This window comes from Petaurus breviceps, unplaced genomic scaffold, assembly GCF_028583685.1.
Source record: "Petaurus breviceps papuanus isolate PSGF00001 unplaced genomic scaffold, PetGlider_PUasm1.0 98, whole genome shotgun sequence".
Classification (NCBI taxonomy): Eukaryota; Metazoa; Chordata; class Mammalia; order Diprotodontia; family Petauridae; genus Petaurus; species Petaurus breviceps.
Genome location: NW_027187460.1, coordinates 57690932 through 57716770, shown reverse-complemented (window position 1 = coordinate 57716770; position 25839 = coordinate 57690932). Strand labels below are relative to the sequence as shown.

The 25839-nt window shown below is 36.3% G+C and overlaps 1 protein-coding gene across 2 annotated transcripts in view; it reads left to right on the top strand.

Moving 5' to 3' along the window:
• Window positions 1–25839, top strand: part of RIMS2 (regulating synaptic membrane exocytosis 2) — a 574369-nt gene that overhangs the window by 26180 nt on the left and 522350 nt on the right. The gene's annotated exons all lie outside the window — the stretch shown is intronic.

The window sequence follows — 25839 nt, the reverse complement described above, 5'->3', positions numbered from 1 at the left end:
ATACAAAGAAGAATATACTTTTATATTCTTCCAACTTCTAAGTCATGCAGCTTGCTGTAAAAAAATAATAAATTCAGCATGTTAGTTTATTTTTTAAAAATTTATTCTATTTTTAATTTATGGAAAAAACACACATTTCCATAACATAATATAATAAAAAAGATTACACATGAAACTGAAAGTCAATTATGTACAACTTGCTATTCCTTTTAAACATATGATATAATTATCATATAAATTTTTTTCAATTTACAAAAAAAATCCATTTTCTTTTCCTCCTACCTCTCCAATACCTATTTAAAAAAAACAACCACAAAAACCCAAAATGTTTGTAACAAATATTCATAGTAAAGCAAAATAAATTGCAGCATTGAGCATATACAAAATACATGCCCCCCTCTTCATCCTGACTTTGTCACCTCTCTTTCAGGAGGTAGATGGTGTGTTTCATCATAAGTCCTCTGGGATTGTTTTTCTTCTTCGATTTGTTCATACTTCTTAAACCTTTTAAAGTGTAGACAGCTTTTTCAAGAAGTTTGGCACTACAGGGAAAGGGAGTAATGTAATGATAGCTAGAGAGAATAAAGAAGTCAAGAGAAAGCTTTTATAATGATGGAAAAAACTTGAACATACTTATAGACAAATGAGGAAAAGTCAGTGAAGGGGAGATGGAAAATGGTGCATGAGAAAAAGGGAATGACTGACAGAGCACAGTCTTGGAGGAAATGGGAAATAATTACAGCAAGGTTCTAGACAAAGGGATTAACTTTAGCAATGAAAAGAGACTCCCATGAGGATAAAGGTAGAAGGTAGTGAAGGAAGTGATGCTGAGTTTTTAAGAACAGTTCATTGTAATGATACCTGATTTTCAGGTAGGTTCTTGGCTTCATCAATTAGAATTTAGAAACTTTTTTTCTTGCTTTTTAATTGTTTTGAAATACAGAAATAAAGCAAAACTGCTATGACATTGCTCCATATGTTTTCCATATACTTAATGTTCCTGTCCTTCTTGTGTTGACTTTCTCTCTCTGTCTGTCTCTCTCTGTCTCTGTCTTTCTCTGTCTGTCTCTGTCTGTCTCTCTCTCTGTCTCTCGCTCTCTGAGGGAATCGGGCAAATGAGTAGCAGAGAAAGAAGATAGTTTTGTTTCTCTTTTTAAATAATTTTATTCATATTATTGATTATTACATATTACCATTTTGTTATAGTAAAATACCTATGATTCACAACAAAATGAAAGTAACATCAGATCATGCTGAGGGTTTTATTTGTGTGGGTCAAGATTTAGTCTTACACACTCAATTTATGTAATTTTAATTTGTTGAAATTAATGATAAATATTGAAATCACTACTATTTTTCTGTGTTGATAAGCTTAGAACAACCCATGTAGCATTTGTATATAAACTGTCCCTTAGCTTATTTCTGCCATTGCTATTTGTAGACCCTACTCCTGTTTCAGTTCTGTTCCTGAGATTCATGAACTTTTGGCACCTTGTTCCACCTTTGATTTATGTATACTGAGTTAGGTTTTGATTTTATTGCTTTTCCAACCAGACCCAACCAAGAAAAATAAGTGAAATAGGTAAATTCTACCAATTTCCTACTCTACCTTCCAGCATCATCTTTTTTTTTTCTGTGGATAGTTAGGCCTCTTTTGAGGATATTAATAAGCTTGTTTACCAGTGTTCCAAGGAAAATTGCAAGTAGTACAATGCCATCCACAAAATAGGAGCATCTGGAAGACTGTATCATATAAGATTGAATTGAACATCCAAAATGACAGCAGCAAATATATTTGATAAGCATACATCAACCAGGTTCATGGCTTATGTCATTAGTAATCAGAAGGTCACCAAAATTATTTCTGTGATTAGATCATCCAGTGAATCTTATACTATTTAAATATAGGCAAAGAAGAAATCTTGTTTGAGGAGAGTCATTAAAATGGCATATTTTTTTTTACTAAATTCTTTTTTTTACAGTTGCTTTTTATAATAAGCAGATAATAAACTTAGTGGTATTCTGACTTCTGTACTTAAAATGAACTTATGTGACTACAAAAGTGTGACTTCCAATAGAATACAATTTATGTAATTTTAATTTGTTGAAATTGATGATTTATTTTCAAAAAAATTCTTAGAGATAGCAAAGTAGGGATAGATCTTATACCTTAGGCCTGGTTTATTAATATTCTCTAGGTAACCTTTTAGGAGTAATAATAAGGTCTCTGATTCTCCCCCCCACACACACATTTGAAATCCTTTCATATTTCCTGTATTTTGAGAATTGATATTTCATTTCCCTAATAATTTAATGGCTGACATCAGATAGTTTCTGTGTATACTTAGGTTAATATAGGTGCTTTGTATATCTTTGGTCTCTTCAGCATGATTTCTACTTCTTTATGTAGCACATTGGGGTCTAAGTTGTTAAGGGTTGAATGTAATTGATGGAGAAAGTTTGTTATGGAAATCTTTACAAATCTGTTCCATTTTTCCTCTGTTCATTTTCCTCCTTTAAATGTCCTTGAGATGCTCTGATTTTATTTGGGTCTCTTGCCAAGCTTTCTATAGACTTCTTTATTTCTCCACTGCTTTTCACTGTTTTATGAGGTGATACTGCTCATAATCTTCCTCTGTCCTTCTCTGAAAGATTTTACAAATGAGTTTGTATTCTAAATGGTTTTTGCCCTTGGCTCCTGTATTTCTTTACCTGGAGAGAAGATCAAGCATTTTCTGGCTAGAGTGGTTTCCAGGATCTTTTGGTCTCTGTGTAATAGCAATTGATTTACATAGGTTAGATTTTTTTTAAGGGAACTGGCAATTCATGCTTATGTCTATCATTTAATGCTTTTCTAATTTTCACAATCATAGACCTGTGTAAATTAGTCAGGTTGGAGCTCTTTTAATTGCATACAATGCCTTCTCATTTTGATTCTTTCTTCTAGTTTAGTATTGATTTCAATTTTTGTTCTAAGAAGTTCAAGTCCTCTACAGATAACTGCTTTGGAAATGAGTCCTACATTGGTAACTTGTCATTTTCTGACTAGCTAAAATATATATTAATTGCATTATTTTGTGCTTGCCATATCCAGTGCTTTCCAATTCTAATCTTGAGGAATATGTTCATGATATAGCAGAGTTTATAGATGTGAGACTTCTGCAGTCTACAAACCTTTGACTTCTTTCTTTTTTAATCTTGAGTCATATTTTTAAAAATATGTACTCGTTATGGGCAATATAAGACAAGTAAATGCTTCATAAAATGTTTCTTGTTTTTCTCTGGGTGCACAATAAAATCAATTGAATCAATGCTTTTATTTGTTTTCACAAAGAGAAACTATGAGCCATCCTTACATTTAGCTACATCTTTTCTTTTTTGGCTGCTGGTTTCATTTATACCGAGAATATAATCTTGATATGATTCCTCCAAGAGTATGTCAATTTGTTGGTCATTGCACAGGGAGGGATCTCATATTTATGTATTTATTACTTTTTGGAAGGCAATTGGGGTTAAGTGACTTGCCCAAGGTCACACGGCTAGTTTTTGTGTTAAGTGTCTGAGGCCGTATTTGAACTCAGGTCCTCCTGATTCCAGGGCCAGTGCTCTATTCACTGCACCACCTAGTCGCCCCAAGGGATCTCACCTTTAGAGTACCAATAGTGAAGATAGTGTTTAAAGAGGCACTGGGGGTACAGAGACAAAAAAAATTAAATAGTCTTTATTTCTTAAGGCTTACATTCTACTGAGGTGATACATTATGTGTACAGATAAGCAAATACAATACTTTGAAGAGGAAGAAAGTACTAACAACCAGAAGGGTGTGTTAGTGGAGATCATAGCTCATATCATTGAGCTAGAATGGACTTTATAGATCATTTAGCTCAACCACTTCACTTTAGAAATAAGCCAATTCAGAACTGAGGTGAAGCAACATGTGCAGGTTAACAGAGTAAGTTTTTGGCAGAGCAAGGGATAAAATCCATTGTGTTCTGATTCATACTACAGTATAGTTTTCATCCAGCTTTGATCCTTTCTCATCCACATAGTGGAGATAATTGAAATCTTCATCAATAGTCATTAAATGCTCATTAACACCTACTATGTTCCAACCATTGTGCTAAGCACTGAGGATAAAAATATGAACATGAAAGACAGTCCTTGTCCTCAAGGAGCTTAAGACCTAATGGGTGAAGATAATACAAAAGTAAGCTGAAAGGAGTAGGGGAAGACACCCAACATAGGGGCATGGTGGAGAATCCAAAGAAGTACAAAAAGAGTTCATCCAAGTGGAAAACAAGAACATGTCTGAGGAGATGTCAGTACTGTTCCCTCTGCTTAAATGGAGAGGTTTATGGTTCCACTATAATCAAAGGGACAGAGGATACTGATGATTGGATCTTTTAAGATGAGATTTCCCAATGATGAGTTTTCTGGGGGTATGGTAGAGAAGCCAAAGTAGTACAAAATGAATATATCCAGAGGGGAAATGAGGAGATATCTGAATACAACTCACTGGGGTAGCTAGTTGGCACAGTGAATAGAGTGCCAGCCCTGGAGTCATGAGGATCTGAGTTCAAATTCAGCCTCTGACACTTAGTAGCTGTGTTGCCTTAGGCAAGTCACTTGACACTGTTTGCCTCAGTTTCCTCATCTAGAAAATGAGCCAGAGAAGGAAATGGCAAACCACTCTAGTATCTTTGCCATGAAAAATGGGGTCACAAAAAGTTGTGCATGACTGAACAACAACGGAGAACAACTTGAGTAGTGGGTAAGATAACTAAGAGTGGATAGAGATGAGCAAATGTGGACAGGGGAGAGGAGTGGGCTCAAAGAACATCCCTGGGGGGGAGGGACATGCTTATGAAGTAAGAGAAGAAAGAGGAACCAGTAAAGAAGATAGGGAAAAATTCATTACTGAGGTAGGTGAACCACAAAATAGTATTTTCATTTAAACCAGAGGAAGAGATAGAATATCATATAGGAGAAGGTACTGAACACTGCCACATTCTGAAGAAAGGTCAAGGAGGATGAGAACTGAGAAAAGACAAGTATACTTGGCAGCTGGAAAATGGACCTTGGAGAGTGTGATTTTAATTTAATGGCAGATAAAGGCAAAAGAAACTTAAGACAAGAGTGAGAAAGAAGAGGAATTATAATAGAATCTGCAAGTTAGGAAAAGAAGGAGGATAGTACTTTAAGATGAATAGGGATGGACACATGAGGAGTTAGAAGGGGTTTGTATTTTGTCAGACAATGGTTTTAGATAACAGGGATTAGGTGAACAGAAAGGTGGGAGTAAAACTAAAGGGGTTTGTTAACCTTAATGCTGAGGTAAAATAATTATCTAGTAGGTAGAATCTTATACAACAAATTAGTTCCAAATAATAATAATCATTATTACTTTCACTCTCTTCCAATTTTAGATATTTCAGTATTTCAAAGTTCAGCAATTTCCCTCATTTGGGAACTCATTTCACTGGTGTAAATCACCACCCCTTCATTTATTTCATTAAATATGAATATTTTATTTGTATATTAATGAGGATTTATTTAGCTCTTTCCTACATTCCCTCCCCTTATTGGAAAAAAATCAAATAAAAAGAAACCCCTTGTAACAAATATTACCAATCAAACAAAATGAGTTCCCACATTAGTCATGTCCAAAAAAATTCTGTCTCAAGAGACAAGACTCTTGAGTCCATCACCTCTCTTTCAGAAAATGGTTAATATATTTTATTGCAGGCACTCAGGGATTCTGGTTGGTTATTGCATTCATCAGAATTCTGAAGTGTTTCAAAACTGTTTACCATTAAAATGTTGTTATTGCATAAATTTTGTCTCGATTCAGCCCCCATGGATCTCATTAGAATGTTGATGTGGCAAAGCCTCCATTGATGGCAGCCCTTTTTCAAGTCAGCCTTGAAGCTTTGAAAGAGGTGGTAGAACTACACATCAACAGATGCTTCCTCTATCTATCAATAGTTAGGAATAGGACTTTACAACTTTCTTTTGATCATGTTAGTACTTTGTTAGTAAGGTGATATTATATTAGCATGTATGTAAGGCATTCTGGGCTTCTAAATTTGCACAGTTAAAGCCAAGCAAAGTCCTTCAGCATCTCCCTATAGCTCTTCACATTGTCTTTAAAGCTACAGAAAAGGCAGGTAACCCACATCATTCAGCCATTTTTTTCCCATAAAATATTACAGTTGGTCCCGATGTTTTAGGAATCTTAGAATCTGTCTAGAGTTCTCAAGGTGCTTTACCCAAATCTGCATGGAGTCTATGTATTTATATTTGATGATAGTAGCACTTGTGGATTTTTTTTCATTACTGTATATATTTAATAGTCTAAACTTACTATGTATTCTGAAATAGTTATTGGTGCTTTTGTTAACAGTTAAGTCTAATGGGGCTGTAATTAAGCAAATAAGCAAAAAAGAAATGGAAGAGAAGAGGAAGAGAGAGGGTGAGAAAGAGAAATAAAGAAAAATAATTTAGACTATTCAAAAGGATATATGACAGACTTTTGAAAAGTTCTTTTTTTAATTTGCTTTTGAAAAATAAATTATATCTGCAAGCTTTTTCTCAAATTGACTTATAACATCAGAGATAGAGTCCTACAGAGGGAAAAAAATTCTAATAACCCCCCCCAACACACACACACACTGAAATTCCTAACATTTAATTCAAGGAGCACTATTCCTCTGCCATTCTACAGCTTGTGTAGATTTAAATCTCCTACATAAATTTTTAAAGAAAAGTTAAATAGATGATTCATCCTCCTGATCTTTGCACACTCATTAAAAAATGCACGTGTATTAAAATATATGAGACAGTTTGTTTACACTTCCTTGAATATTCTCACTGCCTTCATGGGACTAAAATGATTAAGCACCCACACTAGAGAAATTCTTCCAGAGAGCATCATTGCTTACTAATTACAAGAGCCACATGGAGATGCTATTTTGGACAGAATTTGAACTACAGAATCACACTAGTACAAGACTCTACTTATTTATAAAGGGTCTGGTACATAATGTAAAGATATTTTTGTGAGGGAGAAGAAGAAGTCACACTGGACGTAGGGTGTACATTGGAAAGAGAATTGACTCATCTATCAGAGGTCCTGAGTTCAAGTCCTACCTCTGAGCTCAAGTCCTACACTCAGGAGCTATGTGATCACGGGGAAGTATTTAACAGTTTTGAACCACAATCTGTAAAATGAAAAGGCTGGATTAGATGGCCTCTGGTATCCATTCTAACCATAAACTTTTTATTTGGTATAACCTAATTATGAATTCCTACAACCTGTGAGTTATGGTAGTTCAGTTATTTAAGTTGTGTCCAACTATTCATGATTCCATTTGGGGTTTTCTTAGGAAAGATACAAGTGGTTTGCCATTTTTTTCTCCAGGTCATTTTTAAGATAAGGAAACTGAGGCACACAAGGTCAAGTGATTTGTCCAGGGTCACACAGCTAGTAAGTGTCTGCGGCCAGATTTGAACTTAGGGAGATGAGTCTTCCTGACTCCAGGTCCAGCACTCTCTCTACTGGGCCACCTCACTGTCCAGAGTTATGATAAAGCAATCTTTAAAAACAAGAAACAAAACAACATATGTCCCTAACTCTTTATATATATGTATATACATAGATATACACATACACACATAGAAACCTTGAATTAAAAAAAAAAGATTCAGATTAAATAAGATATAGTTATCTCTTGGGAATAGTACAGCATTAAGTTTCTTGATAGATCTGATGATATTTCACTGTTTAAATTTTTAATATTTAATCAAGGTTTATAAGAATATTGTCAAATAGAAGGGTAAGATTATTTCCCAGTTGATTTTAAAAAATCTCCTCTATTTATACTAATTTACCTCAATCAAAGGTAAACTCCTGAATGTTTCTCAAAATATAAGTAGTTAACTTAAAACAAAGCAATAGCTTAAAAGCAACAATTCTATAAGCTTGAGGGAAGTTTTGTCATTCAGATTTAAATTCAATTTGGAATGAAAACATTTATCGAGGTTTTCTTTCTACCAATAGCATAGTCGATGGTATGTGATGGTGGCAAGTTTGTGTACCCTGGAATTGAAGGCCCTGAATTACAGTTCTGTTTTGGGCATTTATTGTCTATATTATTTTGAGCAAGTCATTTAACTTTAAGGGGCCTCAGTTTCCTTATTTGTGATGTAAGAGAGTTAACCTCAATGGCTTCTAAGGTCCCAGAATGATCTAATCCACATAACTTAAGAATTTGGTACTTTTCTCTAGGGCTTGAAGTACATTTTTTAATTTATTTCTATTCAATGCAGTGTTTCTGATCCATTACTTAATAGTTCATTAAAAGTAAGTAACAAGGGGCAACTAGTGAATAGAGCACCAGCCCTGGAGTCAGTAGGACCTGAGTTCAAATCCACCTTCTGACACTTGACACATTTACTAGCTGTGTGACCTTGGGCAAGTCACTTAACCCCAATTGCCTTGCCTTCCCCCCTCAAAAAAAAGTAACAAACATGCAATTGGTTAGGCTATAAAATGTCTTTGTATAAGATACAAACATAAAAAGCAAATTCAGAATAATGTCAAATTATATTTTCTTGATTTCTTTTGATTTTATATTCTCTTCTTTGTTGTTCATTCACTCATATCCAACTCTTTGTTTCCTCCATGGACCATAGCATACCAGGCCTTTTAATCCTCCACTATCTCCCAAAGTCGGTCCAAGCTCATGCTCATTGCTTCCTTGATGCCTCTCTTTCCCAACATCAGGGTGTTCTCCAATAAGTCCTGTCTTCTCATTATGTGGCCAAAGTATTTAAGCTTTAGCTTCATTATTTGTCCATCCAATGAGTGGTCTGAATTAATTTCTTTAAGTATTGATTTGATCTCCTTGTGGTTCAGGGGATGCTCAAAAGTTTCTTCTAGCACTGCAATCTGAAAATACTGATTCTGTAGTGTTCAACTTTCTTTATAGTCCAACTCTCATAGCCATGTACTGCTACTGTAAAAACCATAACTTTGACTATATGGACCCTTGTTGGCAAGGTGAGATCTCTGATTTTTAGTATTCTGCCTAGATATGTCATAGCTTTCCTTCCAAGGAATGTCTTTTAATTTCATAGCTGTGGTTGCCATCTGTAGTGATCTTTGAGCCCAAGAATATAAAATCTGCCTCTGCTTCCATTTCTTTTTCCTCTGTTTGTCAGGAAGTGAAGGGACCAGTTGCCATGATCTTAGCTTTTTTTTTTTAGTGTTAAGCTCCAAATCAGCTTTGATATTCTCCTCTTTCATCCTCATCAAGAGGATCTTAATTCTTCTTCACTCTCTGCCATCAGAGTGGTATCATCTGCATATCTGAGATTATTGATATTTCTCCTGACAACCTCAATTCTTGTTTTTGATTTGTCCAACCTGGAATTTCATGATGCACTTTACATAATAAATAAGCTAAATAAATTAATTTAAATAAGTAAGGTGATAATATACTTCCCTGTTATGTTTCTTTCTCAGTCTTAAAATAATTAGTTTTTCCATGTTCAATTCTAAATGTTGCTTCTAGGCCTGCATACAGGTTCCTCAGGAGACAAGTAAGATGATCTGGTACTCCCATTTCTTTGAGAATTTTGTTGTGTTCCACACAGTCAAAAGCTTTGTTGTAGTCAATGAAGCAGAAGTGGATGTTTTTCTGGAATTCCTTTGCTTTCTCCATAATCCAGCAAATGCTGGCAATTTGGTCTCTACTTCTTCTGCCTCTTGGAAAACCATCATGCACTTCTCGTAATTCCTTTCTTCCCAAAGAAACAAATCTAATCTCTTTTTTTATAACAGTTGAAGGGAATTATCATGTACCTCCTAAGTTTTTTCTTATCTAGGTCAAATATCTTCAGTTTATGGAACTGATTTCCATGTGGAACTCATTTGAGAGTTTTCTCTATTCTAATTTCTCACCTCCGGCTGCTCTCCAACGTAGCAATGCCACTTGCCCAAAATGAGTCAGTTAATCAAAAAGCATTTATTAAACACTATGTGCCAAGCACTATGCTAGGCAATGTGAGTAAAATGCAAGGGATAAAATGATCCCTATTTGTTAGGAGCTTACACTCTAATAGTGATTAAAACAAACACTTATTAATATATACAGAATAAATACAGAGAGAGAAATATAAATCAATATAAAGTAGTTAAATATAGTACGGGAGGCAAAGTACTAGATTTTGGAAGGATCTGCAAAAACTTCATGTAAAATATGGTGATTGATCTGTGTATTAAAGGCATAGGTAAGGATGGAGTGCATTGCAGGCATGGGAGATGGCCAGTTCAGAACCATGGAGACAGGAAATGTGTTGTGAGGAAGAACAAGAAAGTTGGATTACATTAGCATATGGGATATGGGGAGTATTATTTATTGAGACTGGCAATATAGATTGGGGTTAGGTTGTGAAGGGTTTTCAAAGTTTAACGAAAAACAAAAGCAACTTTATATTTTATCTTAGAAGCACTAGGGAGTCATTGTAGTTAATTGAACAGGGGAATGACATGGTCAAATTAGTACTTAAGGAAAATATCTTTTCAGAACTTTGGATGAACTGGTATGGTAAGAAACTTGAGACATAGAGACAGTTAGGAGGTTGTTTAGATAGTAAAAGGTGAAGAGGATCTAAATTAATGTGGCACCGGGATAGTTATACAACAGCTGTTGTGGAGGTAGAAGTTTTAAGATTTGGCAAATGACTAGATAGGCATAGTGAGGGAAAATGAGGAATTTAGGAGAATGTTGAGGTTAGAAACATGTTAGTCCAGAAAGACAGTTATACCTGAGGATAGAAATCAGGAAGTTTGGAAGAGAGAATGGTTTTGGACAAAAGATTTTGGACCTGTTGACTTTAAGGCCACCAGGGCATTCAGATTGAAATGTTCAATAAGGTTCTAGTGGTGCTGAACTGAGGCTCGGGGGATCGGGATTAGGTGGGTGTAATGTAATGCTAAGAAAAGGCAACTTCCCAAGGTTCAAAATACCAGCATAGGTGCTCTCCATTTTATTCAGTGACAAACCAAGAACAGAGAAGATCAAAACATGACATCATTCAAAATACAGCATTTACTAAGTGTGATTAAATAATCTCCAAGTACTACCCCACCCCAGGACCTTCCAATCATTCAATCAATTACAAAGTCCCTGTTCTAAATACTACTCCACCCCTAGGCTATACCTTCATTTAGTCCACCACAAAGTCCCTCTTCTCAAATGGAGATTAGTTTCCAAACATAAGTAAAGTACCTTCATTTGTTCAATCACAGAGCACAGAAAGGTCAAAAGTTCCCCACCCCTGGATCTCAATTGAATCTACCCCAGAGTTACATCAAGTTTAAACACAGCACTTAATACCCAAATGGAGGTCTTTTCTTCATCTTGACAGGAGGCAAGTTCTCAACAATCTTAGTTCCTGGGGAGACAAGGCTTAGCAAGGCCACAAGATATATTGCCAGTCCCTTCATTAATTCATCCTCTGTCTGTAGAATAGTCCTAGAACCCCTGAAAACATTAGCAAAACCCTCTCCCAGGATTTCTGTAAACATACAACAAGAAAATCCTTCTTCAGGGCTTCTGAACCAACAGAAAGGCTCCCACACCCCTGCAACAACAGCACTGTCCTTCACCAGTGGACAGTATTCACTCTGTCTGCAGGACAGTCTCCAGACCCCTGCAACAACAGCACTGTCCTTCACCAGTGGACAGTATTCACTCTTTGTCTGCAGGACAGTCTCAGGGCTTCTTAACCAAAAGCCAGGTTTCAGGACTTCTTCAACAACAGGACTGTCTTTCACCAGTGGACAAATCTGGCAGAACAACATCAAAACAGACAGACAAAGTACCAGCAAAACAGCCATGTCTCCTCAGTCCTTGGCAGCTCAGGGGGCAGGTCTCAAAAGTCCAGGGCAATTCAAAGCGGCCACCAGCAATTCTCTTAGTCTCTCTCTCTCCACGAGGTGCTGCTTCCAAAAAAAGTTCTTCTGCCTCTCTCTTGTCTCTCCAAATCTACGTCACCAGCTCCTCCCAGTTCAGGACTCTCTTTTCACATCAACAAGTCCATCCCACAGGTGGGATTAACAAGCTCTGGGTTTTAACACAATCAATTTGAAAAACCAAGCCAATACAGGGGAATCTTTAAATGCCATTACTATCACAGTGGGGGAGAGGGGGGGGAGAGAGGGAGGGGGAGGAGAGGGCTAAAGACAGAGACAGAGAAGGGCCTAGGATAAAACCTTGAGGGAACACCCCAAGGTAGTAGACATTATATAAGATGATAAGCCATAAAAGAAGCTTGAGAAAGAGATTTGCCTAGTAGGGAGAGAATATGAAGAGGAGACAAGAGGGGAGCATATCCAGAAGGAGAAGGTATCATCAATAGTGTCAAATGCAATAGACAGTGAATTCTATATAGCATGTACTACACAATATAGAATATACATATGTATAGATATACATATATTCACATACATACTGTATATATAGTATATAGTGTACTATATATGTAATATGCATTATATAGCACACCTATGTATATTGGTATATGTGTAAAGTAGTATATATCTATATATACACATATACATACACACAGGATAGATGGACAGATGAAATGATGAAACATAGTCTGGAACAGTAGGCATTAGAATGTGAGGGGACCAGCAAAGGCAACGACAGAGCAGTCAAGTGACTTGACCAGGATCACACAGACAGTATGTGTCAGAAATGGGGTTTGGACCCAATTCTTTGTGGCTCTGAAACAAAGTCTGTATCCACCGTGTACAGCATGCCATCCTTCCACATATATGATTATACTCCTCAAATATGACTTGTATATATTTTATCTATTTCTTTCTCTTATAAACTTAATTTTTTTTGATAGAGATGGTAGGGAAGGCTGTTTATTGCACATAGAAAATATACATGAGTAAATGCAATAAACAAAGGAATGCCATTTTTCTTCTTGCCTTCTGGTTCTTATACTCCCTACAAAACAGGATCCCCAAATGTTCACTAGTTCCTCTTTTAATTTTACTAGACTGTTCCATTCCCTTCTCCTAGCTTTATAGTTTTCTAACTTTAATATCAGCCTTTTAAAAATGTCTTTTATTTTAAAGAACTTGCTCACCCACCTCTTATTTTTTTCTCTGCCACTCTAATTTGCACAGATGATGATGTGATTCAGCCTGCTTAAAAGAATCTCTCTAGTCCCCTGCTCTGTAATTCACTAAATTTTGTTATTTGTTTCTCATAAGTGAGATATTGACTATATAACTGAAGATAAGACAAAAAAACTCTCTGATCAATCACATTTATCTCTTTGTAACTTTATTTTCCATCCACTCATTTAAGATATGATGGTATTTTTTGATAGCATCTTCTTATATCTAATTAGGTTGCCTGACATCCTAATTTCATCTAATATTGAACAAACATTCATGCTAGATTTTATCAGGCCTTTTTTCTTTTTTGGTGTATTCTGGGATTTCAAATTCAATTCTGTTCACAAAACATTTATAAGGTAACTTCTATGCGCCAGACAATTGATATACTTTGTATTTTTTAATGTGTAAACCAGACACTTCCTTGCAATAGAATGTAAACTTCTTCAAGGCAGGAGCTGGTTCATTTTTTATTTTTATATCCCCAGGGCATAGAATTTAGTAGTAATTTGCATAAACTCTAAGGACCAAATTCTACGCCCAAGGCAACCCATGAAATAGAATAATATAAAAGTACTGTCAGTCTTATGTGGTCTCCTCCTGATTCTGTAGTGATAGGAACAGAATCAGTAGGCCAGACAATTAACAAGCATTCATTAAGTGACTACTATATTCCTGGTACTGTTAGACACTGGGGATATAAAGACAGAAAGGGGAGTCCCTGCCCTCAGAGCTTACATTTAATGGATATGGTATGTACACATACAAATACATACAAAAGAAATACAAATAGATTTTGGGGGGAGAGAGAAGACACTCACAAGGTGGGGGATAAGGAAAGGCTTTATAGAGAAATCAGTCCTCAAGGTGAGCTTTGAAGGACACTAAGGATTCTAAGAAGTAGCATTGAAGAGGGAGTGCATTCTAGGCTGGGGAGACAGCCTGTGCAAAGAGAAGGAGGTGGAATAATAGAAAGGGATAAGAAGGTGATAGGAATCACAATTTTTAGGCCACATATAAATATTCATTTAGTTGTTGGGTCTTTAAATATGAGATCCTTCTCTTATGACCAATGAATGACTATTATTAAAAGGAATGACAAATAAATCTTACCATTTTCACTACCAATATGCCTACATACCAGGTAGAACTATAATTGATAGTAAGAAGAGTGACTTCACAAGTTCATATAAAATAGTTTTTTAACTTTACAGCTTTACTTTGTGTGTGTGTGTGTGTGTGTGTGTAACACACACATTTTGTATGATACATACACACACATGCACTTGTATCCTTTTTAAAAGATGGTGATCCTGATGTCAGTTACTGCTATGTGAAACAATGGCTGAACAGATAAGATAACCATATACTGCTCACAGAAAGTGATCCTTTAATTAACATTTATAGGTCTTATTTGTAAAGCTTATGAAGAACAATGAGATATATTCTCTTCTGATTTGTGTCAAAAGTTCCTTTCTTGGTAAAGGTATTTACATTTTAAAATTGAATATCTAAATGCTATTAATACAATGTTATCAGGCTCCTCTCTTCCCCCTAAAACAACATTCACTCAACATTTTCAAGGTACCTCATTGCTAATTGCATGTCAGTAGCTTTCCCTTGGTAGCCATGCCCTTTGGAGTCCTGTTACAAGAGGCTTCCTTATCTAGAAGGGAGGATCACCTTCCACACATTGCTCCCAGCTGCCTGTTTAGTGAGTGTCCCTAATGAGCTTAGGATTTTGGTTGAGAGTGAAGGGAATGGAACTCTCAGTTTAAAACCCAAGGCATGCCTTCCCCTGAAAGCTCATCTTCTTGCACATCCATGATCATCTGTTTCTACCTGGCTTTGCTTCCTCTTTCTAACTCATGAGGCCTGAGATATAGATTTGGGAGTGATTAGGTAAGTCTCTTCTTTGGTCTGCATGTACAGAATGTATTGGGACTGTGTTGTTGCGTAAGTCCTACTCTTTCCTATAATGTATTCAGTATTCACTGGATGACATAACTAATCATTGAGTTTGTAGTATTTTACATTGGAGTATTTAACATAATATATGTTAAATATATTATCTCATGATATTTTTCTGTAGGGGGATAAGCAAAGTTAAATTATTCTGGTACCTTTTTATCATTGAAAACAGCAACATAATTACTGATTTTCTTGGTTGCTATTATGCTAAATTAATATTAAAATTCCATTTTACTTGGTAATGACTTCATAATAAAGCATATACCTAGTACTTAAAAAAAGATTTTTACATACATGGACAAATTATTTCAAGACAAAACATAGGAATAGAAATGTTTTCATTTATACTTTAAAGGGACATTGTAAGAAAAAATAAAAGCACATGCAAATAAATTATCTTGTATTAGCATGTAACAGCATTGGTCTGCTTACATGATTATGAAGTATTTCATTTCATAAAAAAGACCTTTTTTCTAATTTCACAGTATTGTCCATGTTTGAGTGCTTTATTAGTCTTTATAAGTTGCTACAAGAAAATTTAGCCCTGACAATTTAAAATATGTACACATACATGCCTACATATGTTTACATATATAATTGTATATATGTACATGCTATATGAATGTACACATACTTATTTAGTAAATAACAGAGTCAGGATTTTGAGATGCTAGTATATTATCCCAGCATAGATGTCCAATATGCATTTAGAGGTATAGGCTTGAAATACATACACATATGTGTACATAAAATACTTACATACATATGCGTATGTTTTTTATGCAAACAATACAGGAAATGAACCTGTGATTTTACTAGCATAGGAAACTTCTAAGAGAGAAATCCTCCTCCACAAATGCTGGTCTATAAGTTTCTTCAAAACTTATAGGTTAAGAGAATTGTCTAGTACAAGGAAAGGTTAAATTATTTGCCCTATGTCACACTTTCAATATGAGGTAGGACTTGAACCCAGATCCTATTGGCTTTCAAGCTGGCTTTCTAGCCACTATATCATGCTGTCTTTAAACAAAATGGCTAATATTTTTCATGGCAGAAAAATTGCCTTTAAAATAAATGTGGAAGGGGAAGCTAGGTGGCGCAGTGAATAGAGCACCAGCCCTGGAGTCAGGAAGACCTGAGTTCAAATTTGGCCTTAGACACTTAATACAAAAACTAGTCGTGTGACCTTGGGCAAGTCACTTAACCCTAACTGCCCTCCCAAAAGCAAAATAAAATAAAATAAAATAAGTGTGGAGAATGTAATCTCAGTAAGATAATCTAATAAGCAGGCTGACAGGCAATAATATTCATTAAGTATTTTCTTATTAGACACTGTACTAAGTTCTGAGAATAAAAAAAAATAAAAACAAAAAGAAAGTCAGCCAATGCAGTTAATTGAGTGGTGTGTGTGTGTGTGTGTGTGTGTGTGAGAGAGAGAGAGAGAGAGAGAGAGAGAGAGAGAGAGAGAGAGAGAGAGAGAGAGAGAGAGAGAGAGAGAGAGAGAGAGAGAGAGGGAGGGAGAGAGAGAGAGAGAGAGAGAGGATGACTTGAAGAGGGGAGAGAACTGAGGCAGGCAGATAGATCCACCAGCAGGCTATTGTAATAGTCTAGGCATGAGGTGATAAAAGACTTACACTAGAGTGGTGATGACAGTGGCAGAGGAGAGAAGGTGACATGTTCAAGAGATGTGGCCAAAATGAAATTGACAAGCCTTGTCAACAGATTGGATATGGGGGCTGAGAGAGAGTGAGAATTTGAGGATGACACCTGGGCTATGACCTGGAGGGACTGGAAGGATGATGTTGCCTTCTACAGCAATAGGGAAGGCAAGAGAAGAGAGAATTTAGAGGAAAGATGATGAGTAAGTTTTGGATATGTGATGCCTATTTGACATCCAGTTTGAGATGTCTGAAAGGCAATTGGAGCTGTGGGACTGGAGGTCAGCAGAGAGGATGGGGCAGGATAGATTTGAGAAATATCAGCATAAAGATGGTAATTAAATCTGTGGGAGTTGATGAGGTCACCAAGTGAAGTAATATATAGAGAGAGGAATATCCAGGACAGAAGAGCACATTTTACAGGGGATGGAGACTCGGAAAAATGACTTGATTTCATTGTTTGAATATAACATAGTTATTAATTGGTTATGGCAGTATCAGGAAGAAATAAGAAATATGTGATTATACTTTAGGAAAAGCATGAATTATCTCAGCATTCAGAACTACGCTGGATCAATAAGTCATTACAGTTGTCAATGGGATGGGGCAACGGTGCCACTTTCTGAAAGCTGGGAAATTTGCCAAGGGAACAGAGCCATCACTCTTGGCTGGATGTCAGCATAATGTCTTATACTGCCCCTTGTGGTCATCCAGCTTCCATCATTGTTCTGGGGAACAGACTTGGTGAGAATTCTTTCCCTGAAAGAGTTACCTTGTGGACAGCTTCCAGTTTTTATAGGCCCCTCAAATGGGTTTATGCAGGAGCCCCTTTCTTTCCACACCCTTCCAACAACTGTTAGCAGATATCCCCGAGTCTCCAGTGGCTCCAATGGTATCCAGGCAAAATGGGATTATAGTCCTTTATCCCCATGTAATATCCCAGAGTTTCCAGAAGTGGGTTTACTATCCCAATCTATTTAGCAAATACAGCAACTGTATAGCAGAGAACGGCTGATTTTTTCATAGATAAGTAAATGGGAAACCAGGAGTTATTGTAGTAACTTCATCAGTCTTTTTATTTGTAAATAAAATACTTCTCTGTATTAAACCTTTGAAAGTAACATCATATAAAGTTCTTAGACCTTTGATTACCTCAAGTCCCCTCATTCTAAGCAGATGATAGTCTTCTACTGTAATAATAATTAAAAATCAACCAATATGAGCTCTCTCAACTTTCTTCATTTTCCTCCTTCAACTCCCCCCCTTGCTTCTATCTCTGTATCTTTGCCTACATTTTCCTCATTTCAAAACTATCTCAGAAAATAGGATATTTGCCCTCCTTACTAGAACTGACCTTGCATGTTCATTTGATCCCAGCCCTTCCTATCTCCTACATGACTTTGCTCCATCAATCATCATCTCTCCTACCCATGACTTTTTGTATTCTATATTGGTATACTCTGGAATGCCAGTTATTGATGCTGCTCCAGAAAGGACTTTGAGGCTCACTTGAATCCTCTTACATGTCAGGAATTCTAGGGATCATTTAGCTTTTGGACAATTGCATTGGCTGAATACCACTTAATAAAGTAGATGTAACTTTCCTCATGAAAGACTAGAATTTCATCAGGAGTTTCAAGCACATGAACTTTTGTAGAAATTTATAGGTTAACTAAAACATATAAACATACCCAAACTGATATCTATAAATTGAAAATATAATTATTAACAGTAACCATAAAGACAAATACAAGCATTCTTGCAAATAGAATGAAATAAGATTAATTGTCCTTGTGCCCTGATTAATTTAAATAGGGTTACTTCCCCTACTAACTCCAAATCAAGAAGAAAGAGAGAAAGAAGAGGGAAAGTAGTGACCTAATAGTGTGTGGCTTAAGCACAGGCTTGCCTTCCAGATTAAAAATCTCTCCCCTCCCTCCTATACCCTCTCCCCTCCCTCCTATACCCTCTCCCCTCCTCTCCTGTTCCCCTCTCCCTTCCCCTCCTCTCTCTTCCCTTCCTTTGCCCTCCCCTCCTCTCCTCTCCCTCCCTTTTTCTCTCTCCTTCCCTCTCTGAAACTATTCTCTCCAATTAAACATCTTATTCCCAAATCCTATGTACTTTTCCTTCAATTCTCTTTGTTCTTGATCTCTCCATATTATTTGATCCTGTCCACCACTCAGTCATTCTTATTATTTCTTCTTTCTTGATTTCTGTACACTGCATTCTCTTGATTCTCATAATTCTTTGCTTGCTACTTTTCTTCCTTCAATCCCCCTCCCCCAAATAATGCATTCTCAAGGCTCCATCATTGATCAGCTTTTTTTTTCTCTTTTTCTTCTATCTTCATTGGTGACTTAACTTACATGACTTCATTTATTAGTTCTATGAAAGCAATAACTATAATAACCATAACAGCAATACTTTTATTTAACTGTTTGAGTTCTTAACAGTACTTTCCTCAAAACATCTCTCTGAGTTAAGTAGTGTAAGTGTTGTTATCTTGGTTTTACGGATAAGCAAACTGAGGCTCAAAGAGCTCTGAAGTAACTTGCCTATAGCCACATGGATAGCAGTTGTCACAATTGGATTTCAAACCCAAGATTGTATAGTGTTATTTCAACTACACTGTTCTGCCTCTATCCCTATTTGTATTCCTAGCGTCAACTTGCATTTACAGCTGCTTGTAAAATAGCACAAAATCTCAACATCTGGCCCAGATCTCAAATTCTATATTCACTTTAATAAACATTTATTCATAAGCACCTATGTGCCAGGCACTGTGCTAAGTGTTTGCTGAGATACAAATAAAAAAAAACCCTGACTTCAAGGAGCTTGAAATCTAATAGTGGGAAATGACATACAAATGAAGTTTAAAAGTGATGTGGAGGGGCCAGCAGGCATTGGGACATTATGTTCCTTCTGTGGAAACCTGCTAATGGAAGCTCTGAGCAGTCTGTAATGAAGGCTTTGAGAAGAGTTTATTGCTCAATTCCCCAGCCCTTTAATCAGAAGGTAAAGGTAACTGAGGGAGTTGAGAAGGTGATATACTAAAAAAGCTGAATCAATATGGTGATGAGATTTCAGGTGATCAGTTTATCCTGGAGGTGGCATAATGTTTCAGGAAGTAAAAACTATATATTGCCAACTGACTTCTCCTTCAAACCTGATCTTCCTCCTAACTTGTGTTGATGTCTCTACCATGCTTCCAGTCGCCTAAACCTGAAATTTTGGCATATTTTCCTACCCTTCCCTCTTCCCTCCCTTGTGCCAAATCCTGTTTATTCTATCTCTGAATGTTCTCTAATTTATTTCTATTCCCATTTCTGTTAACCACTTTCAGACCTCTCTTATCTGGGCTATAATCATAGACACTTAAATAGTACTTAAAGTATGCAAAAGACTTTACATACATCTCATATGCCTGCCAGGTAGCACAGCTGTTATTATTTTCATTTTAAAGAAGAAGAATCATAGTCTTTGAGAAATTAAGTGACTTGCCCAAGGTCACATGGTTGTTAAATCTCACAAGTAGAATTTGAACTCAGTTCTTCCTAACTCTAAGTTTAACATTCTCTCTACTTAGTATACCATGCTATTCTCCACATTCAAATTACTTCCTAACTAAAGTCCCTACCAATCCCTCTTCTCTATAATTCATTCTTCACATTGCTGTCAAAGTGCACAACTCAGATCATATTACACACTTATTTAAAAAAAACTACCTACCTCCTGTGGCTCCCTTTTGTCATTAAATAGTAAGATACAATATAATTATTCCTATGTTCAAGGTTCTCCATAATTTTACCCCATCCTACCTTTCTTACTTTATTTCACGATATTTTTACTTCCACACTATACTCATGCCAACTCACTGTTTTATTTTATTTTCTGGTTCCCTTCTTTTGGACTTGCCATTCCCATGCTTAGAATGTTTCCTTCCCTTCTATTCCTAACAATGAGAACTGACCAAAAGTGGAAAGGGCTGCCGCAGGAAGTGAGGGTCCCCACCTTGGTAAATTTTGCCAATAGAAGCTGAATGCTTACAAGTAACTATTTGATAGTGGAGATTCTTTTTGTATACAAGGTGGATTAGGAACCTACTGAAGTGTCTTCCAACTCTCAAATTCTCATAGCTGAAAAGTCTAAGTTTTTCTTCTTTTTTTTGGAGGTGAGAAAGCAGGGCAATTGGGGTTGAGTGACTTGCCCAAGGTCACACGGCTATTAAGTATTAAGTGTCTGAGGTTGGGTTTGAACTCTGGTCCTCTTGACTCCAGGGATAGTGTTCTATTCATTGTGCCACGTAGCCGCCCCTCAGCTCAGTCTTAAAGAAGAAAAATTTACTGGGGCAGGAAGGTAGCACAGTGAATAGAGCACCAGCCCTGGAGTCAGGAGGATTTGAGTTCGAATCCAGCCTCAGACACTTACTAGCCATGTGACCTTGGGCAAGTCATTTGATCCCAATTGCCCTGCCTTTCCCCCTCCAAAAAACAAAACAAAAAATAAACAAAAAAAGGACTGAGTTCAGATGCCATCTTCCTCCTAATTTCCCAACAAAATGTGATTCTTCTCATTCCCAAATCTTTCAGGTCCCTTAGTTTGACTTCTTTGCATTCCATCAAGAACGCATATCATTATTTGTAAGCATGTAAAAAGGATTATCCTGACAGTAGTAGTTTCTAATCAACAAAAACAGCTTTTTTGGTTCAGTGGATAGAACACTTGGTCTAGAATCAGGAAAATGTGAGTTCAAATCTGGCCTCCCATACTTAGCTGTGTGACACTGTGCAAGCCACTTAACCTCTGTTTGCCTCAGTTTTTTGAACTGTAAAATGGGGTAGCATCTATCTCCCATAGTTATTGTGAGGATCAAATGAGGTAATATTTTAAAAGTGTATGTGTAGAGTACCTGGCACATAATATATGTAAAGAAAATATGTACCGTGCGTAGCACTGAATAATCACTATATAAATGTTAATTGTTGTTGTTAACAAAGAAGGGCCACTTATAAAGGTCTTTAAAAATAACCTGATTTCTCATCTACTTGATATAGATTGGAAGCAGTCTTGCTTGAATGAAAGAGAATTTATTATGTGGCCAATCAAAGTCCTACCTTATTTATTATGCTTTTGTGATTCTACTGCAACTCTAGATGGCCCCAATTCACCAGCAGTCATAGCAACTGGATAATAAATCCTTTCAGATGAAGAGAGATCAATCACCCTTATTCTGACCTCTGGTTCCTCCTTCTGACAAATTGAGTTAGGATATTAGTCAGTTGATTTTCATCTGTATTCTTAACTTTGCACTTCTTTTACATAACTTGTGAAATGAGTTGTTTATTTATTGGATTGTTTCTCTTTCTTGTGCTTGAGCACCACAGATTTAAAAAAAAAATTAATTGTAAAAAGACTGTGGCTCTAACTACTGTTTCTGTGGAGTAAAGGGGGTTATTTTCCCATCCTGAATCTGCAGATTTGTATTTAAAAGTTATTGTTAATGTAAATTACATGAGTAAATTCCCATGTATTAAATAAGAATACCCCCTTAAGAAATTAGTATGATTGAATTATTTGTGTTTTGAAACAATATTATTAAGTAATCAGAACAATTTAGAAAGCTCTCTTAAGTAGTTGAAGGTAAATTTTAGCTCTTTCAAGGAAGCTGCAATACAACTGCAGTGTTCAGCTTGCACAATGCTTATAATTAAAATAAGTACACTGTAAATAAACGAAGTGGTAATTTCTGTTACACATGCAGAAAGGATCTGTGATTTCATTAGTGCCTAAGGCACATGGAGGTTAAGTGATTTGCCTATGATTACATAACTAGTTAATATGAGAGGAAGTACTGGCCAGGCACCATCACTACCCCACACTGCTTCTTCCAATCTCAGCCTAATCCTTGATATTTCTAATTTTCATATAGCACTTTAATGCTTGCAAATTTCTTTACATATAGTTTCATATGATTGTCCTGATGGTTATATGAAATAGATACTTACTAATAAATCAAGCATTAGATGTCACTGTCATAAATATAAACTCTTTGAATGAAATTTGCCCCTCCTTTAATGTAAATTTTTCAGAATTATTTTCTTGTGAGAAATTTCCAATGTTATAACAAAACTATTTTTTGATAATAAATTGAGAATGAAGCACTGAAAATGTTTATATGAACTTATGGTGAATATGAATGTTGAACTGATACAATAGAGCTTTGCAAAAAGAGGAAATTGAGGTCCAGATTTGTAAGCCGACCTACCCAGGATTGTATTCATAGTAACTGAAAGAGCTAAATTCAAAACCAGATTTCTTTACTCCAAGACAGGACTGAACATTCAGTAGGATGAACATTCTTTCTAAGTTTTCTAAGTTGTGAAAAGATGACCCTATTAAGTAATCATTCTAGGTGCTCTACTCTGAATGGTCTCAAATTTATTAACACCTTTCGCTAAACATGGTGCTAGACCTAAACATAATATTCAGATGTGATTTGACCAGGGCAGAAGTCATTGTGACCATCATCTATTTATTTCTAAAAGTCATGCCACTCATCTTGTTGCCTAAGGTCTTATTTACTTTGGTTTTTTTTTGTCTGTCATATTAAAACTGAGCTAACAGATGATGAAAATTCTTGGATTTTTTTCAGAACAACTTGTTGGCTATGCATGCCTTCCCCATTTTATATTCATGAAAAGTGATTTTTTTTTTGTATCTAAGTGCAAGTCTTTACCAACGATGCTGAAATCACTGCTTCCTTCCCTTTCCAGATCTTCACCAAGCATCTTTTAAGTAATCTGTTCTAGGTTACCATCTTACTTGGTTCAGATGAAGGTCCCATTTCACAGTGGCAGCATAGGATAGAATCAGTCAGTCAATAAACATTTATTAACGGAGACTATGTGCTAGACACTGTGCTAAGTGCTGTGAGACAAAGAAAGGCAAAAGACAGCCCCTATCCTCAATGAGTTTACAATATAACGAGGCAGATAACACATGAAAAGAGGCTGAAAAGTGGAAGTGGGAGGGGAGTCAAAGGGTACTGGTATGGGCATGATGAAATACTTCAGCCAGGTGGAAAATGATGAGATGGTTGCTCTGGGTGACCTCTTTATTGAAGGACCTGAGAAGAGCTCTCCTTTCATGTGCATCCTCCAACCTTTCCAATCAATGGGAGGGTGTGGTCCCAGGGACAGGAGATAGATACTGAGGAGGTATGAGTTTATGAGTTGATGTGATTTTGGAGGATGATGAGTTTCTGGAGGCCAGGATGAAGTCTGAGGGAGCAAATGAATGGGAAATGGATTAGTGGAAAGATTTGGAATCAAAATCCCACCTCTGCAACTTGCGGCCTGTGTGATCTTAGACAGGTCAATTAACCTCTTGGATCTTAATTTTCTTATCTGTAAATTGAGGTAGTAGGGTTATATGATCTCTACTATCTCTTCTAGTTCTCTATCCTATGACTACTGGATGTAATTATATCCCTTGATTGGCATAGCTCCTGTTCTACAAGTAACTGATTATCAGGTTAAAGAAACCTTCTTTAAAACTGTTGTAATTAATGAATAGTAGAGAGCTGCCTGTTCCTAAGTTTCATGTAGTCAGTCTATCTGGGGACGGGGGGAAGAATAAGCACATTTCTCATATTTATAGGTTCTGAAACATAATTTCTTTTGTTTGCCTAGGAACGTTTAGGCTGGTAAAAGCAAATTCAGGGCATGATTAAACAAGAATACCAGTATATTAATTTATATTGAGAAATGTGATTGCTAATTGAACTGGAATATCCATATGGCCTGGTGAGCAAAGAGTCTTCCCAAGAAAAGAATGTATTTGGGCAAACAAATTAAGGTAGAATTACTTGGTGACTGTTGTTCCAGTAAGGAGATTTGAATGAGAGAAAGATGTCCTCTAACAATGATCATGTGATGTACCCTTTTCACTCCAATGATGTACATGGGGAAAGAACTAAAGTATTTACATTGGCTCTTCATGTCTATCCCTTCTTTTCTAGACAATGTTGGCTAAACTGAACAGATTTAGGAAGAGAGCCACTAGAGATTTGGAAAACTGGGACTTAGTCTCACACAACTGACTCTTAAGTATGGACATAAAATTTGATATCTTTGGGTTCCCATTTTCTCATACATAAAGTAAAAATGTTGGACAAGATGACTTCTGAGATGCCTTCCTGCTCAAAAATTCTGATTTTATAAATTGCTTACACTTTAGCTTCCTTCTGCAAGTCCTTTTCATCACCTGCCAATATACTCCTTGATCATGATATCATGTTTAATATCTTAAAATGGGTTAAAATTTCCAAAATTATAGCTTATTTTGCATTAATTCACACTGAGATTGCTGATTACTTGATATAATTTGTAGGACAGTCTATATCTTAGGAGGATTTAAAGATTTAGTTTTTAAAAATCAATTCCTTACACAAAAAATCTATCAAATAGTTTATTTAAAGATTATAAGTTATGTTTTATCCCAAATGTCTGCTATATACATCTGACTACTTAGAAATTACTTTGATGGTAGCAGGGTTCTCCACACACCCCTTTCTTCTAGGGTATGACTCAACAATTCAAAGGATCATCAATTTAAACCTAGAAGGGACCTCTGAAGTAATCTAGTTCAAACACTTAATTTTGGTTGGGAGCTGAGGCTCAGAAAGGTTCCTTGGATTGCCTCAGGTCATCCAGGTATTAAGTATCAGAGATGGGCTTTGAACTTGAGTCTTCTGACTTGAAATTGCCTTCCTACTTTGTTATATTTCACCACCGGGCAGCTAAGTGGTACAGTGGATAGAATGCCAGGCCTGGAGTCCATAAGACCTGAATTCAAATCCAGCCTCAGACATTTACTATGTGACCCTGGGAAAGTCACTTAACCCTATTTGCCTCAGTTTTCTCACTTGTAAAATGAGCTGGAGAAGGAAATGGAAAACCACATCAGTATCTTTGCCCCCCAAAAAACAAAACAAATAAAACCCCC